The following is a 16,924-nucleotide window of genomic DNA, read 5'->3' on the forward strand; positions in this document are numbered from 1 at the left end:
ACTTTAACGCAACGACACAGGAGTGCAGGAAATACTCGCAAACATGTTAACAGTAAACATTTTTTGTACAATAAATCATCTTATACCTGAAGATCCACATCAGGAGATGGTTTGATGACTTTGACTTGTGAACAAATATGTATAAAACATTTTATAAGAGCAACACTGGCTCAGATCATTAATGGCAGTTTATTGTATTTCATTAAACACCTGTTCAATGAATGAATAATAATCAAACCTCAACAGTTCACTCTTTTATCTACTAAAACCGTGCCATGTCTAAATCATGGCACATACAAAGGCCTTAACTATTTTACAATACTGAAACGTAATACTACAGAGCAGATTTTAAAATTCGAAACTTAAGACTGCCATGACATGCGCAGTCTTTACAAGTTCGTGGAGATATAAATATATATAGCCTACATTTGCTGAAATATTCTAATACTGAGACACAATACTACAGAGCAGATGCTTAAAAAACAGTATTAATATAATAGCGGCGACTTTTCCAAATAAATATTATCAATTCTGGATCTTAAAAAAGGTCTCGTGCGTGTGCGTGCGCAGCACGGCAGATGCAGCTCGTGAGCGGTGGGAAGTCCATTCCGCGTGCAGCTGCAGCAGAAGAAGACCGCGAGGCAGCAGAGAGCTTGTCAGGAGCAGCTGAGTAGATCCACCGACAGTAACGGTAAGAAAGAGCTGATAACAGCAGTTTACTGCACCGAAACCGACTTTTGGCGTCTCTCACAGCTCTGTCAGCGAGTTTAACACCCTACTGCGCTGTTTATGTTCTCTGTTAGACGCGAAAGTTTACAGAAAACGTTTTAAATCCTCTAATATCACTTGTTTCCTTGTGACAGCACGATGGAGGATTAACTAGTTTTTGTTGCTGTAAATGGACATGACTTGTTTGGTGGATGTAAATATGGAATGTGAAATGATGACAAACAAGGAGAAACTGCTTCTCACACTGCTGCTAGGAAGTTTTATTGTGAAGTCTAATTTTACCTCCATACTATTGTTTTACACAAGAACTTGTTTTGATTGTGCAACAAGGATTTCAAGAAGGCAATTAATACAGAGGCAGCTATACACCGTAGTGAGCTCATAGCAGAATGGTGCCTGGTGATATTTTTCCCTCTTATTACTTATGGGACTCTTCATTTCCACTCCTCGGCAGTCCGCTGATTTATGTAATGTAGCTGGAATGAAAAGTGCTGCGCAGGGGGTGGAAATCAGGCTCGCTGAGAGTCAAACAGACGAGGAGGCTTGTTTTAATCATTAGTCTCCTGGTATCACCAACATGGATGGAGCTTGAGCTGCCGAGTTTAAACTCTCAGGCCTTGTTGGCGTGTGCAGTGAGGGTCGAGGCGGTTAATTTTTACTATTTACCTCATTTAATGTTATATATAAGGCTATTAAAAGGGCAATAAACAAGACTTGTTTGGCAGAATTGCATTAATGACCCTTTGGGAGGTTGATCAGGTTGTTGATCTATACCAATGACTCACTGATTATTTCGCCAGATGCTTGGATTGTTTGTTCAAATGGAGCATGGTGCTACGAGTGGGAAGCAGCAGCAGCGGGCCAAGGTTTGTTTCAACCTAAAATATTTGTTTGGCCTGGCAGTCGTACTGTATGTTCGCTGCAGTTTCACGCCAGGGGAAGAAAATAACAAAAGCATTTCAGTTTTAGTGGACTGTTTATCTATTGATGACTTTCAAAAATGTAAGCAATGGATTCAAAATGTGACATTCGGTTGCAACATATGGTCGGTTTTAACTCCCAAGGGGTCGTCCTCCCCCCCGAACAACGACCCGTGGCTGGAGTACAAGCAGCTTACTGTGACTGTATATAAAAGATGGACACAGCCACCATAAGGTTCCCGTTTTGAAGCCTCAAGTTTTCCGTTTTTCTGTTGCCATTTTGTTCTTTTGAAACCAGATAGAAAAAGTGAGCGGTGAACTTTTCAATCACAAGGTAGCCTCACCCTAAAACACACCCAACGTCATCGTCCATTTTCCACTAAATAGGACCATAACTTACAAAACAAACATCATGCTGTATTGAACTAGATTTGAAACTAACAATTGAGACCATGAACTCATCAGAAACATGCTTACTGAGAAAACAAATCAAGTCAGAAGTAGAGTAATTTTCTCATAGACTTCTATGCAATCTAACTTCTTTGTGCACCCAGAGGAGTCTCGTGTCCTGGTGGCTGTTAGAAAGAATGAAGGTTTAAGTTTCCTCTGCATTAGCTTCAGTTTTCAGACCTGAATGTGCTTCATGAATAAATTTGACTTTGACAGCAACGATTACATTGTAGAAATGACTACTTTTACTAATTATTTGCTCACCATTATATATATTTTTTTACCTGCTTTGTTAAATTGCATATAATACCTAGTCAAATATTAGAAAATATTCATTTAAATGTTATCCATAAAAAACAGACCAAAACTGTAACGGATTTCCACGTCACAAATCTGTATTTGTAGAAATAGTTATATGTTCTTTTCCACCGTTGAACTGCAAAACTACACTGTTGTTTTTCATGAAGTTGCTGTTGTTTGAAAGAAAAATTAATAAATGAGAAATTAATTAAACTGTAATTTTACAGTATTCCCTATTTTGTTGAATTACGGATATATCTTTTATATTGGATGTAAAAAGTATTAATTTATGCCTTGACTCTAACAAAAACAAAGAAACCAACAAAAAAACAGATCAAAGCTGTAGCCTACATAATGTCCACATCAAAAATGTGTATTTTTACAAACAGTGCTTTTGTCTTCTTAGTGAATGACCATGAAATTACACTGTTTTACCTAATTAAATCAGCTAAAAATTTAGGTATTTCTCTGGTATTTGTCTCTCTTCTTACCATTTTTACAGTTTCTAAACATTATTTGACTATTTTTAATGTATTTTTTCTGGACACAATGATGCCAGAAAAAATGCATTACAAATGTACTTTCCAGCGATTTTTACTGATTTATTTTTATTTATTTATTTTTGCTGTGTAGTTATGTTTTAAAATTAGGCAACCTTGTTGATCAAAAAAATTGCACAATATCATCATTCAAGTGTTATTTTAGGCATAAATGCCAAAAAAACTAATCTCGTGAATATTTGCTAGTTTTCTATGACACTAATTTTGTGGTTGTTGACAGATACTCCGATAATAAAAGTTATTAGAATATGTTAATTTGAGCTCCAATGAACGCTGATGCCATTTTTAACAAATTTCTAACATTTACTAGAAAAAATAGTAAATATTTATATAGCGCTTTACTATGCCGGAAACAATATCCAAAGCGCTTTACATTATACATCACATTCACACACTGATGGCAGAAGCTGCTATGCAAGGCGCTAACCACAACCCATCAGGAGCAGTTAGGGGTTTGGTGTCTTGCTCAGGGACACCTCGACATTAGCTCTCTAGGCGAGGATTGAACCGGCAACCCTCCAGTTACAAGACAGCCACTCTACCCACTGAGCCATGCCGTCCCCCAGACCAGACCTTTACTTAGTCAAGGATTTTTTTTACTATTGTACATTGTAGAACAGAACTGAAGACGTCAGAACTAAGAAATAACACATTTAGGGAACCAAAAAAAAGTATAAACACTCTTCATTTTCTCAGGCAGCTTCATGAGGTTGACACCTAAAGCTTTTCCACCAGTCTTGAAGGAGTTCGATTTTTTCCACCAGTCTTGAAGGAGTTCCCACATATGCTGAGCAGTTTTTGGCTGCTTTTCTTTCACTCTGCACTCCAACTCATCCTGAATATCTCAGCTGGGTTTAGGTTGGATGACTGTGGAGGTCATCTGATGCAGCACTCCATCACTCTGCCTCTTGGTCAAACAGAGTGTGGAGGAGGTTCTGGCTCAGTGTCCTACTGAAAAACTAATGATGGTCCCAGTAAGCCAAACCAGATTGAATGGCACAATGTTGTGGTAGCTGTTCTGGTTAAATGGAATAAGTCTCCAATAGTGGCACCAGCAAACCTCCCTAACCCGCAAAATCACAACCAATCCTCCCTGATTCACGGATTATAGCTATTATATTGCAATTATCTATTGACTTAAGGTCAAAATTACATTCAAACAAACAAGAGCACCACTTTCACTTCCAAGTAGTGCTACACTCTTGCTAATGTACAAAATATTTGCATCAAAATATAGCTTAAAATAATCAAGAGTTCAGTGCATCTCTTGGTAGCAAAACATGAATCAAACTGTGCCCAAAACACTTCATTTGCCAAATTCTGCTTATTGACAGTATAATTTAGCAATGTTCCAGAAGCACCTCACATGCAGGCTAAGCTAGTCACTTGTGCACAGAGAACCTTCTAGTCTCCACTTAGTTATGGCAATGCAGCAGCTCAGACAGGAGTGAGACCAAAAATTACCTGAAATAGAGTAAAATTATATGCTCATATGTCAGATTTATCCAAATTGAAACCAAGCGATTTTCTCTACAGGGATGTTTTCTTTGAGTGGAGCATTTTTAAGGCCATTATCACAGTCAGTCATGTTCATTTACTTGTGGGAAGTAATTCATTCATTTATTTTGTGTCTTGCTTTGAACAGTTCTCTTCTTCTTCTTGGTTTCCTTCGGTCGTCGTTTCTTTGCAGCAGTTCCACCATGAATCCCTTTCCAACAGCTGATGCTGAATTGTGTCTGCTGCTGGAACTCTGGGAAACACTGACGTCAGCTCTAATCTGAGTTACTGTTAATTGTTGGTTTTTGAGGCTCTGATTAACTTTAGCAGTGGAGGGAACTCTTGGTTCTGCTTTACGAGAATGTGTTTTGTCACAGCGGTAATTGGAGGAAACTTTACATTTTTTTGAAATTCTCCAGACTCACTGTTCGTCTTTTCTTCAAGAAATGATTGGCTGTTGTTTCTCTTTGCCTAGTTAAGGGATTCCTGCCATAAATGGATTACTGTAGTAGTTTAATGGGGCTATTTGTGGTATACCAACAACTACACCTAAACACCGCCCAACTGATGGTCTCAAACAAATTACGAAAGCAAGAAATTTAACAATTAACTTTTGATTTCTGTCAGAATCCCTCTCTGGTCATTGATTTAACCCACGTAAACTCCCCTCTGTGGGGAGTTATCAAAGTTATAAGTAGAATATTTATTTCCATGAAACAAACAAATCATCTTGCACAATAATGATAAATAACTAAAAAAAAAGAATAACCTTCCATATGACTCTTGTAAACAGTTTAAAATGCTTGCAAATGAAAAAAAATATAAATGGCTTAGTTAAAAGATGATATCTAGTTGTCAGGAGGGAAATTATGTTGGGGTTTACCCTAATATGGTTCATTATACTTCAGGAGCTTCATTGAGAGTCTTAAAGGGGAAATAAAGCACTCAGCCCATTTAGCATAATTCACTATATGTGTTTCCACCCTGATTAGAAGGTATGTAAAAAACCTAAAAAATGTAAGCAAATTACAGGAAAAAGAAGATTGTTCAATGTCTTTTCTCCAAAGGCAGCTGCCGTGTTGGAGTACGACAACCGGTGATATTACAAGGTTGGTAAACAAAACACCCCACGATGAGCAACTTGCTTACCAAAAAAAAAAAAAAAAAGTATGAAAAGCTATTGTCAAGCAGCAAATTAAAGTTACCATTGCACGGTTTCCATGTAGTATTCCAAACTCAAGTCAATACACTGAAGCATTTCTGAACTGTGTGGAAAGTGTTTCTATTAAAATTGAGCAAGACGAAGTTTACGGACCAGAGTAGACCGTTGTAATCCCACTGGTGCAAGCATTTGAGCTACAGTGATGTGGAAACCATGGAAAGGTAACTTTAGTTTGCTGCTTGACGGTTTTTCGTGTTTTTTTTTTTTACAGGAAAAGCGAGCTGAAAGGCTTTTTGCACACATTGCAAAGGGAAGAAATATGACTAAGATTACGGAATTGGAAATACCTTAGGATTAGCTAAAGTGAGTCTTGATGAATGACTACTTTTAGAAATACAGTTTTTCGGATGTTTTTTTAGCCAAGCTCGCATCAGGTAACTTTCATGCTGCAAAGATGCGATGGAAATCTGTCGGCTGGAGGACAAGGTTGTTCAGAGTGAAACATGTTCTGTGAGAGACATTCAGAGACATTGTGTTGAACTTTATTGCCATCAGTGATAGTATTCGTATCAAACAGCTACAGATGTCAGCGAATAACAACTCTTTTTAGAGTTTTTTTTAAGCACCATCTCTCTGATGTGAACTCATGCCACTGCATGGCTGTTTTCAGAGTATGTTGGACCGTCAGCAGATCAAGGTTATAGCTGGTGGAACTGAAGACCAGTGGGACAACGTCAGGCTTTAGTCTGTTGGGCCAGAAAACGAATAGCTTGCTGGACTCCACTGCCTTCTTCTCAATGTAGTCTTTGTCCAGGTATGTTCAGATAAAACATGTGGTCTTATTCAACATGGGTGTCCTTGGCAAGTTTTTCTAATGCTTCAGTATTCAGTTGTCGATCCACTGATGTGCTGTCAAAAAATCAATGTCTCGAAAACATTAAAGACTGTAATGGTCTTAACCTTAAAATATCTACATATTCATTTTTTATACATTAAAATATAAAGAGACAAGGCTGTCCCAATCGCGCATGGACCAAGATGTGATCTCCTGTTCTCGGGAGTTTGTACTTCTCTGTCCGTACTTGAGAGTCTGTCCTACTTTGCACTGAGAAACATCTAGTGTGTTTAACTTTATTGCTGTAAGTGATGATGTTCTTATCAAATGCCTACAGATGTCAGTGAATACAGCTCTTTTTAGTTTGTTGTTAAATGTTTTCCTGCAGCGAACTGATGCCACTGTACGGCTGTTTTCAGAGTATGTTGGATGGTTGGCAGATCAACATTATAGCCGATGAAACTGAACACCAATGGGACAGCATTAGGCTTTAGTCTGTTGGTTCACTGAACAAAAACAAAAAGTGTTCCTTACAAACCCTGGAGTCAGAGTACATCAGAAGGATCTTTCTCTTCAGTTAGCTAGCAGCCCATCAGCAGCAGATTATGATAGTGAACTGTTTTACCCATGGCTTTAATCCTGGAAAGGAAATTTTTTACACCCAGTAGTAATGCAGTAGTGGCTTCCCTTTAGTCTTCTGATGATCTGTGGCTGTGTCTTTCACTGTCTGTCTTTTACCACCTTGTAGCTGAACTTGCAAAGCAATCCAACCCTGTGATGTCACTGGTTGTTGTTCTCCAAGATGGCAGCTACCTTTGGGGAAAAGTCACAAAATAATCTTGTTTTTCCTGCTTAAATGATTACTTTTTTCATGATGTACCTTCTGAATAGAGTGGAAACACGTAGTGAATTATGCTAACTTGACTGAGTGCTTCATTTCCCTTTAAGATGGAAATGCTCAGCCATGCTTATTTTGTTCACCATGCATCTTCTAGCATATAAAAAACACCATATGGACATGTTAAGAAAAAACCTAATTTTAACTGGAGGTAGTCTTGAGTTGGAACCTGTTCTTCAAGATACTGTGCAAAGCTGTCATCAAGGCTTTATTCTAACTTTGGGTGTTTCCCAAAATGCAAGAAAACCCCCAAAATAATAAACACAATTGTCAGAAAATGAAAAATGCCGCATGCAAAAGACACCAATTAAATATTCAAGTAGGCAGTTGGGCGGCTAGATACCAGCAGTCGTGTCAGAGTCAGTTGATTACGTATCGATGCTGATGGAAAAATCTGCTGATTCAAAACTTCTTTTGTTGAGGGTTTTGTAGATTTGATTAGAATTTGAGCAACATTTGGATGGAAACGACTCATTACTGCAATTCCCTGCGGTGGCCCACAGAGGTTATTTAGAGTCACAAGCTTTGTTGCTAAAGTTCCATTAATATGACCTAATGTATTTCATTAAGGGTTCAAAGCAGCTGAGGAATTCACCATATGGGATGCATTAGCGTGAGGCAAGAAATGAATTTTGCTTTCTTGTATGTAAATATTTGTTAGTGTGTCTTTGAAAAAACAGCCCAGAGTCTGGATTTGTCACATCCAATCTCATGCTTGTCCGAACTGCTGTTTTATGATGCTGATGAAATGGCTCGTCATTTGTTTTTCTCAGCTGTCCAGTTCCCCGCATACTGTTCACGGACATTAACAGTGATTGCCCTACATGCAGAGCTCATTTCGGTCCGGTTCAGAAATATTATTCCTGGCCGGAGGTGTGTGCTCTTTTGTAACACCCAGGGGTGACGCAGCTGGGTAATAGGACCCACTGCAAGTATCAGAGGTAACTGTTTCAACATTGTTTCTGGTGTGTATTAAGTGCAGGCCAAAGTCTTTTTTAAATCATGTTTACTCTGGAAATTATTTCAACTTGCAGAGCTTTTCTTCTTAGCACAGTTTAATGAATCAGAGGGATAATAGGAGTTCCAGTTAATACATGGAGGGTATTTTATCTCCACTGGATGGTTATAAACTCCAGATTCTTGCTTGAGGTTATTCGCACAATACATGAAACAAATTTATTGAATAAACGTGTGTGTGTGAGTGAGTGTATGTTTGTCTAAATGCAGATGTAGTTGCGGGCAAAGACTTCTTCTTCTTCTTCTTGGTCTTTGCTGAATGAGACATGGATTTGGACATTTGTTGAAATTGTATTCAGATCCTTTGATGAAAGTAACAATGGGTATGTGTTTAAAAGTATTATAGCAGCAAACTGAATGAAAAGTAAAGGTAGTTCTAGCTGAAATGTTTCATATCACTTTTGGAGTTTTGGTCTTGTATTGAAAAAGTGCATTAGAGGGGTGGATGGGACATATTGGAACGTGTTTTATGTGCAAAAAGTGTATGCAATTGCTGTATTTAGTTGCATAAATCCAGCTTATTATAAAACACAATATGGAAATTAAGTATCTATAATCAAGGAACTCAACAGATTGAGGACAGTAACTTAAAACTACCTTAAAACTGTTGCTGTCAGGTGTCGGGGTCCAAATAATTAATCGAATATTGCCACAGTAACACCAAAAAAACAACTTAAGAAAAAATAAAACACCATTTCCAAATTGTTATTTTCACTTAAAATAAAAATTCATGCAACTTATTTAGAAATGTACTTTAATAATTTATGCATTTATTTATTTTTTAGCCACTAGGTGACAGCAAAACAAGCTGAAAAAACAACATGTAATATTTCCTTAAAAAATGTTATTGTAAACATCTAACAGACACAGAACAACATCAGCATAAATGTGGAATAATTTTTTCATTCACGAACAAATATAAATCTAATATCCATTCTACATTTTGCTCTGTTTTTGGTCTCCACCAACTCCTGAGAGAAGTCAGATAACTTGTCTTTAACTTTCTGCTGTTTGTTGCTTAGCAGGTAGTGTTTGCTGTATTTTTAAAGCACTTAAAAATACCCAGCTGCAACTAAAACAGCACAAGGCAGCAAGAGTGAATCAAAACAGTGAAGCTGAAGGCTGTAAAAACCAGAACAATGATTCATCAAATAGATCAAAACACCTCTGAGAGCTATGGTGAGCTGCAGAGCTGGTGATAATCCTCCGTGAAGTGATCTTTTCCACGTTTCACATTAACATTTGATTCCACTTTGACAAAAGAAAAAAAATTGAAGTCAGTGCAGTTTTAAGGATGAGACGTTTGTCTTCAGGTTGAGAGAGTTTGGCAGCCTCTGCCAGCTATTGTTTTTTTTTCTGAAGTAATTTTGCAGATGAAGACACAAGACTTTCATAAAGAATAACACAATAAAGTTATTCTCTTTATTTCCCATGAGGCCTTCAGTGGGGGGCTGGAGTTGCAGCAGCACAAGAAGCAAAGAGAGCAAAGAGCTTGACTAAATCAATGTAGCAGCAATAAACAAGATCCCTGCAAACAGATTGCTACATAAACTTAACAACAAAGAGGAACTGTCCTGCGACAACAAGAAATTTTTTATGTCAAACTAAGAGTGTACTTCTTACATGGCATGCAGTGATGGCCAGCTGCAACATGATGTACTGTTTTTGCATTAGTTTGTGTTGGGACACTAAAGAGAGGACCAGACTCGATGCAGAGGGAGTTGTTGCAATAAAGTTTAAATATTATTCCTGGGAGGAACCTAAGACTAACATACAAGCATAACAAATATTGCAGTTAAATTAAAGAGATCTGTCAAGATTAATGATGCCTCGCAGAATCTGCAAAACAGACGTACACAGCTTGCCACATTCCATCGGTTCTCAGAGGAAAATGAATTTACATTTCAAAGTTTTTGTTAAGAGAAAATAGAAGCAGGAGTGGGTCGAAGGCTGCAGAGGCTCTGCTGGAAGTAAAGTGTGAGTTTTCAGTGGTTGTTTTGGAGCGTTGTAACGATTGGAACAAGTGCGTGTTTAAACTATTAATTCATTTTTGAGTAACCTAATATGCCTCTTTCTCTTTCTCACTGTACTTTCTGCTTCATTTATTCCTCTGCATGTATTTGCAATACGACTCCAAAACTTTCACTGTCCTTTGGAGGAAGCAGCGGTTTGGACCCCTCAGATATGCAGCCTCAGTGGGCCCCCTTTTCCTTTTAATACATTCACTTGCATGCCTACACAAATACCTAAAACCATGTAAACATGCATTTCTGTTGTTAATGCAGTTTGTTTTTGTGCTTTCTTTTTGTCTTGTGATAGCCTAATTTCCATTTACATTTGAACTGTTTCTTCAAAGTTCACTTGCATCAGTGTTACTGCCTGTTTGGAGACAACATGTTAAGGATGTAACTTGGTTTTAGAGTCAGGTTTTTAATACAGCTGATGAAATAAGAAAATAAATTAACATTCTTGTAATTCATTTTCCATTTGAAACATTTTACAACTGACAACAGGCAAGAGATGGTAAAGTTTGTCACTCTGTCACAGGGCTGGCACAAAGGTGGCCAAAATAGAATCACTAATTATCCTATCAGGCATTTGTACTATCAGAGGAAGCCAGAGAAAATCAATGTGTGCACAGGGACAACATGCACATCGAAAGATTTCAGCTGAGCAGCAGGTAAAATTGTAGAAATTTCTTGTGAGCCGCATTTGTTGGCTGGTTGGTTGACCTGAACAGTTTGAGCAGAGAAATTGCAGAATCTGAAGCTGCTTAAAAAAAAAAAAAAAAAGATCTGCCCAGTTTCTGGTGCATGACCCAGCTGCAGCAACTGCGGCTAAAGCAGTCAGAGTGGAACTAGGTGTCGAAGTAGGCGAGTGTGACGATGTACATGAACAATTGTTTGGATGCAGGAAATAAACCGATCAAGTTTCATCCTGAACCGAATGTTGCATATGTCACACAGCTGCAAATGACAGAGGACTGCATTGAAGCCTGAATTGTGTTTTAAAGCTAAATGATATGCTTATATTGCAATAATTTTGATAGATACTGTGATATAAGCCACATTTTTATTGTTAACGGTAATTTTTGCATTTCTTATTTACCGCAAAACAAAATTCTTAAAATAATGATGTGGTTTTTATTGTGATCTGTACCAAACAATCATGTGTCCTTAAAGGATAGGATTTATAGGCTGCCTTGATTACAACACTACGCTTAATTTTTAAATCAAATCAAATTTTATTCATATAGCACCTTTCAAAACAAATGGGTGGTATTTAAAGTGCTTTACATGCTGATTGGAAAACTACATAGAATATAAAAAGTGATACCAGAAAAAGGACTTGGAGACTAATGCACACGGTATCGTAAAATATTAGTTAAAATAATAAGATTCTGAAAAAAATAGAATAATAATAAAGTTTTTTTTTTAAAGGTGGATGTTGTGACACATTTGACCTTTATCTATGAATTGTGGCTCATGATTTGGATTAGAGGTCGACTGATATGGGATTTTCAAAGGCCAATGCCGATACCGATTTTTAAAAAAGTTTTCAGCCGATGGCCGATAGCTAAAGCCGATTGTAGAAGCTGATTTTTAAGGCCGATATCCTTTTTTTTTTTAAAGCACATTTACAAAAGGCAATTTAAACACTAAAAGTATATACATGTATATATTACAAATTAAATACACTAGTAGAACTCTAACATTTATTGAACACAAAAAGTGAAAAAGTACAATAACATAAAAAAACTTAAAGTTTACAAAAAATACAATTAAAAAGTAACCTGAAAGTGCAATTGCTTGTTCAAGTAAAAATGATAAACATGATCACAAAATAAAAACTGTAACAAATGCTAATTAAATTAAATAACGTAGTGCAGTTAAACATTACAAATCTTTAGATAAACCACAAAATAAAACACAAAAGTTTGTGTCACTATTTTAGTCTTACAGTATGATAATAATTGTATTATATAGTCAGTATTTAGCTTTTTTTCTCACATGAAATGTGAGCAATCTTGCACAACACATTATTTACACAGATTTTTCTTAACCACTATATTCCATTTCAGGATCAAACTAAGACTAACTCATGTATAGTGCTAATGTAGTACTTAGTTTCCACTTCTGGCACTGAACTGAAGTTTATACATTGATTGGGAAGAAACAGGGTAGATGTGTGATGGCTCAGCGTAGTGTTTAGATAGGATGACATGACACCGTTAGCAGTGTGATTGAAGAGATTATTGCAGGTGTCTGTGGAAATCAGAGGTGCCCACTAATATGGGACCCACGAGGCTGCTAGTATAATTAGATAATATAAACATACGGACGCTGGGTGTGCAGATGAGGGACGTGCAGCAGCCTCGCTCTGGGCATAGGCGCTCACCACACACACACACATACACACAGTGCATCCACAGATTTACTTTCACTTTTTCACTTGCTTGTATGCCTGAGGCTGATGCTAAAACTTAAACGGCTAACTTTTACAGTTTGATGATCACACAGAAAAGACTTTTAAAGGCTAAATCAAAATTACATTTTCTCTCTTACCAAGAAACAAATCTCTTATCTGTTGTATAAGCAGGTGTGGAGCGAGGCTTGTTGTTGCCTGGCTCACGCTCCGCTCACGCTCCGCTCACTGAGTGCCGGGGGTCCTTCTAAGGGAAAAGCGGTCGCGGCAGCTGCCCGTACGGGTGCCTGATCACAAATCGGCTTTTTATTTGTAAAAATCGGCCGATGGCCGATTTTGGAAAAAGTCCATATATCGGCCAAAAACACTGGCCGGCCGATGTATCGGTCGACCTCTAATTTGGATAATGCCTTTGGCTAAATTGCAATTTTAGCAATATTTTCATTGTTTGTTCAGCCCATTTCTGTTCAAGAAGTGAGAAAACCTCATTCAAAATAGCTTTTGAAACTAAACTAAGTGAAGAACAGCTTTGGAACAGAGTTTTTTGCATCATTATGCCATGGTAATGGCCTTATTTATTCTGTATTCATGTTTTTTGCAACATTTTAATAAAGAACGTCATGGGAAACAGTTTCAATAATGAAGTTTAAAACCAAGCAACAGTAATGCAACTTTTCTTGCATCTGAGCTGCAGTTTTTTTCTGTGTAAACAAGGTTCAATATATTTGTTTGACGATGCCAAATACCATAAAATTCATTTTCTAATAGCAAGTGAACAGCGTTTTTTCTATGACTATAGAAAAGTAAACCTCAGAAACAGATTGCAGGTTTTCAGAAAGACACATAAATCAAATGCTGAATGACAAATTGCATAGAGTTAACCTCATATCAAACCGGTTATGCATCCAGTTATTTAAATCCACAAAACAAAAAAAACAAAAAATAAGTTTTACATACTAATTTTACAGATTCCAAAGATATCACATATGTTAAACTGAAGAGTTGGAAAGAGATGAGACTGTCGGTCTCTGAGGAATAAGATGATTTTTACAGCTACTTAAGAGAAAGCAGGAAGAATAAATTATATGTAAAGGGGTTAAACAAGCCAGTGGGACAGAAGTTAATGTGGATGTGACAGACACCAGTAATAGATTAATTATGTTGCTAATTAATTAATTAATTTTGTAATATTTCTAAATCCAAACAAAAATGATACTTTAAGGGATTTTTGAGGGACTCTCCCATGACATCAGCTCCGCAGAAGAGTCCAGACTGATCTCCCGGCTGAAATACTGATGTTTCACCAAACATCAGCACTAATGAACCACTAGATCTGAAACATATTGTGCTTTTACAAGCTTCCTCTGACCAAATACCACCCAAAAATTGTTTGGAAAGACACACTGGAGCCAGTAGATACCCACCACACCAGACCAGACCATCGCAGAAGAGTTTTACCAGACACCTTGTGAAGCCGATCCTATTTCAAGACGCTGGCAGGCCAGTGGTATAAATCGGGTCTATAGGTGCTGCTGCTGCTGTTGTATCTGGTCCACGGCTCTGCTCACTCTGTCCTGTGGTTTTGGACCGAGCCACTGTCATTTCACTGGAATTTCCTGCCATCTGCGCTCAGTCAAAGTTTCTCACAGATCCACACCTGCTTGTAAATGTTTAGTCCTGCCAGGAGGAGAAGGTGAGCAGCAATTCAGGAGGAGGGAAGGATCCATGTGCGCTTTTATGTTCTCAGGTTTTTCCCCCATTAACATGTCTGTGTGGTGTTTTTTTATGCCCTGGAAGAGTCACAGTGAGTGAAATAAGGCAGTCAATGCCATCCTTACGATGGCATTTCCCCCTTGCAACTGCTGCATGTCTTAAAAACACAGAACCAGACTTCCAGGATTTCATTTGTGACAAACTTGTTGCAGGGTCTAATCCTGTCAAGTTGCACTGTGGAGCTTTCTGTATCATTATTCTTCATAATTTGCCTGAAACAAGTCAGACTTTGTCAAAAATGTCAGAAATTTATTCAAAACAGCTCAAAATTTGTTCAAAATTACTCAAAACATTGCAAAACATACTCAAAATATATCTGAAATTACTCAAACTTGTTCCACAATTACAAAAACATGCTCACAACAAGTCAGTATACAGTCATGGAAAAATATATTAGACCACCCTTGTTTTCTTCAATTTTATGTTCATTTTAATACCTGTGTGGCAAGATAGGGTTATACCAGATATTAACTGCAACAATGTCACCTGGGAATTACACCCCGGAAATCCTAGCTAAGGTTTACTTTTATTATTTCTTTGTTACGAAACAAGGTCACACAGGTTCAAATACCACAGGGGCGAGACGGTTCCCAATTAAACCAATTTTATTAACAAATTTAGATAAACAAAAATATAAATAACAATGTCACACACCAATTTAACACCTTCATTAAAATTGGCAAGGGGGAGTAACAATCTAATTAAAAAACATAATTAAAAACACGAAAAAAGAGAAACAGTTAATAAACTAGTCAGTTAAATAAATGACACTAAATAAACTTGCAGAAAAGAAAACTAAACCAAATACGATAAATGAAAAAAATGCCAAAAGGAAATTCCATCCATCCATTATCTATACACCGCTTAATCCTTGCGGGTCGCGGGGGGGGGGGCTGGAGCCTATCCCAGCTGACTCGGGCGAAGGCAGGGGACACCCGAGACAGGTCGCCAGTCTGTCGTAGGGCTACATATGTAGACAAACAATCACTCTCACATTCACACCTACGGGCAATTTAGAATAATCAATTAACCTCAGCATATTTTTGGACTGTGGGAGGAAGCCGGAGAACCCGGAGAAAACCCACGCATGCACAGGGAGAACATGCAAACTCCATGCAGAAAGATCCCGGGAAAGCCGGGACGCGAACCAGGGATCTTCTAGCTGCAAGGCGAAAGTGCTAACCACTACACCACTGTGCAGCCCCCCCAAAAGGAAATTACTAAATTAATTTCCAAGTAACAAAATCAAAGAAAACAAATTAATTCATGAGGCCTTAAAACATTGGGCCCATGTCACTAGGCATGGGCAATCATATAGGTCCCAGGACAGCCTATGACACAATCAGGCCTTTGCACAGAGCAGGCCCAGGCAGCAATCAGCCGTATTGGACCAAGGCGGAGTCCGCTCCAAGCTAACCAACCAGAACTACAATTAACGGAAACACAACAGAAGGAAAACAAATGAAAACCAAAATTGTACAAAAGAAAAGAATCAAAGAACCAAAAAGGCAGTGCAGCTCAGGGAGTGGTGGTAGGTAGCGGGTCAGACAGTTATACCGGGCTGCTAAAAAAACACAAACCTGAAGTTTAATGAATTAATTAAATAAAACCAACTTAATCTTTTGGGAGAACCAAATTAATACATACCAGGTGCAGCAAACCCTAGGCGACCGGGGGGGTGTGAGCCTCGGAAATACAGCTCAAACACACGGCCTGGAACTTATGCTAGCATTAATCAGTGAGGAGGTGAGTGAGAAAAATGAGCAGGCAGACAACATGCCGACTACATACCAGAGCAGGCAGGTAGCCATACACAGCAGGGCTCCAGCGGATCACTCCAATTCCCCCTGGCCCCAGCAGTCGGCCATGCTGAAAGGAGTGGAAATCGTGTAACCAACATGTGCCTTGACGCACAAACAAAGGAGAAGACAGCAGACCGCTCATGTGTAAGAAGAAGATAGCGCGCCTCGACGACGATCACAAAAGCTGTGCTGTCACACACCAAACAAAAGAGAGACCGTTTCGCCCAACAACACTGCCACGCCGAGCCACAGCCACCACGGGAGCAAGCGAGAAGCGGAAGAGAGCAAGCGCCACCACCGCACACCTGGATATAAAGGTCCACATGGCACCGCCCAGCAATCGTGATACCTACACCGCTAGCGTGGTGCCCAACAGTGGCCAGGACAACCTCTGGTCACACTTGGTACAACTAAAGGTGCATTTGTTTGGATAAATACAATGATAACAACAAAAATAGGTCATAAGAGTTTAAGAGCTGATATCTAGCCATTTTCCATGGTTTTCTTGATAATAACCAAAATCACTTAAGTTCTTACATCAATAGCTGTACTGCCA

The 16,924-nt window shown here is 38.3% G+C and overlaps 1 protein-coding gene across 1 annotated transcript in view; it reads left to right on the top strand.

The window, feature by feature from the left end:
* The first annotated feature begins 536 nt into the window (after positions 1-536).
* Positions 537-16,924, top strand: part of LOC111573211 (zinc finger protein GLIS1-like) — a 110,065-nt gene continuing 93,677 nt past the window's right edge. Inside the window, exon 1 of the mRNA XM_023277246.3 lies at positions 537-691. The gene's annotated coding sequence lies outside the window, so the exon portion shown is untranslated. The remainder of the gene's footprint in view (positions 692-16,924) is intronic.

Source organism: Amphiprion ocellaris, chromosome 10, assembly GCF_022539595.1.
Source record: "Amphiprion ocellaris isolate individual 3 ecotype Okinawa chromosome 10, ASM2253959v1, whole genome shotgun sequence".
Classification (NCBI taxonomy): Eukaryota; Metazoa; Chordata; class Actinopteri; family Pomacentridae; genus Amphiprion; species Amphiprion ocellaris.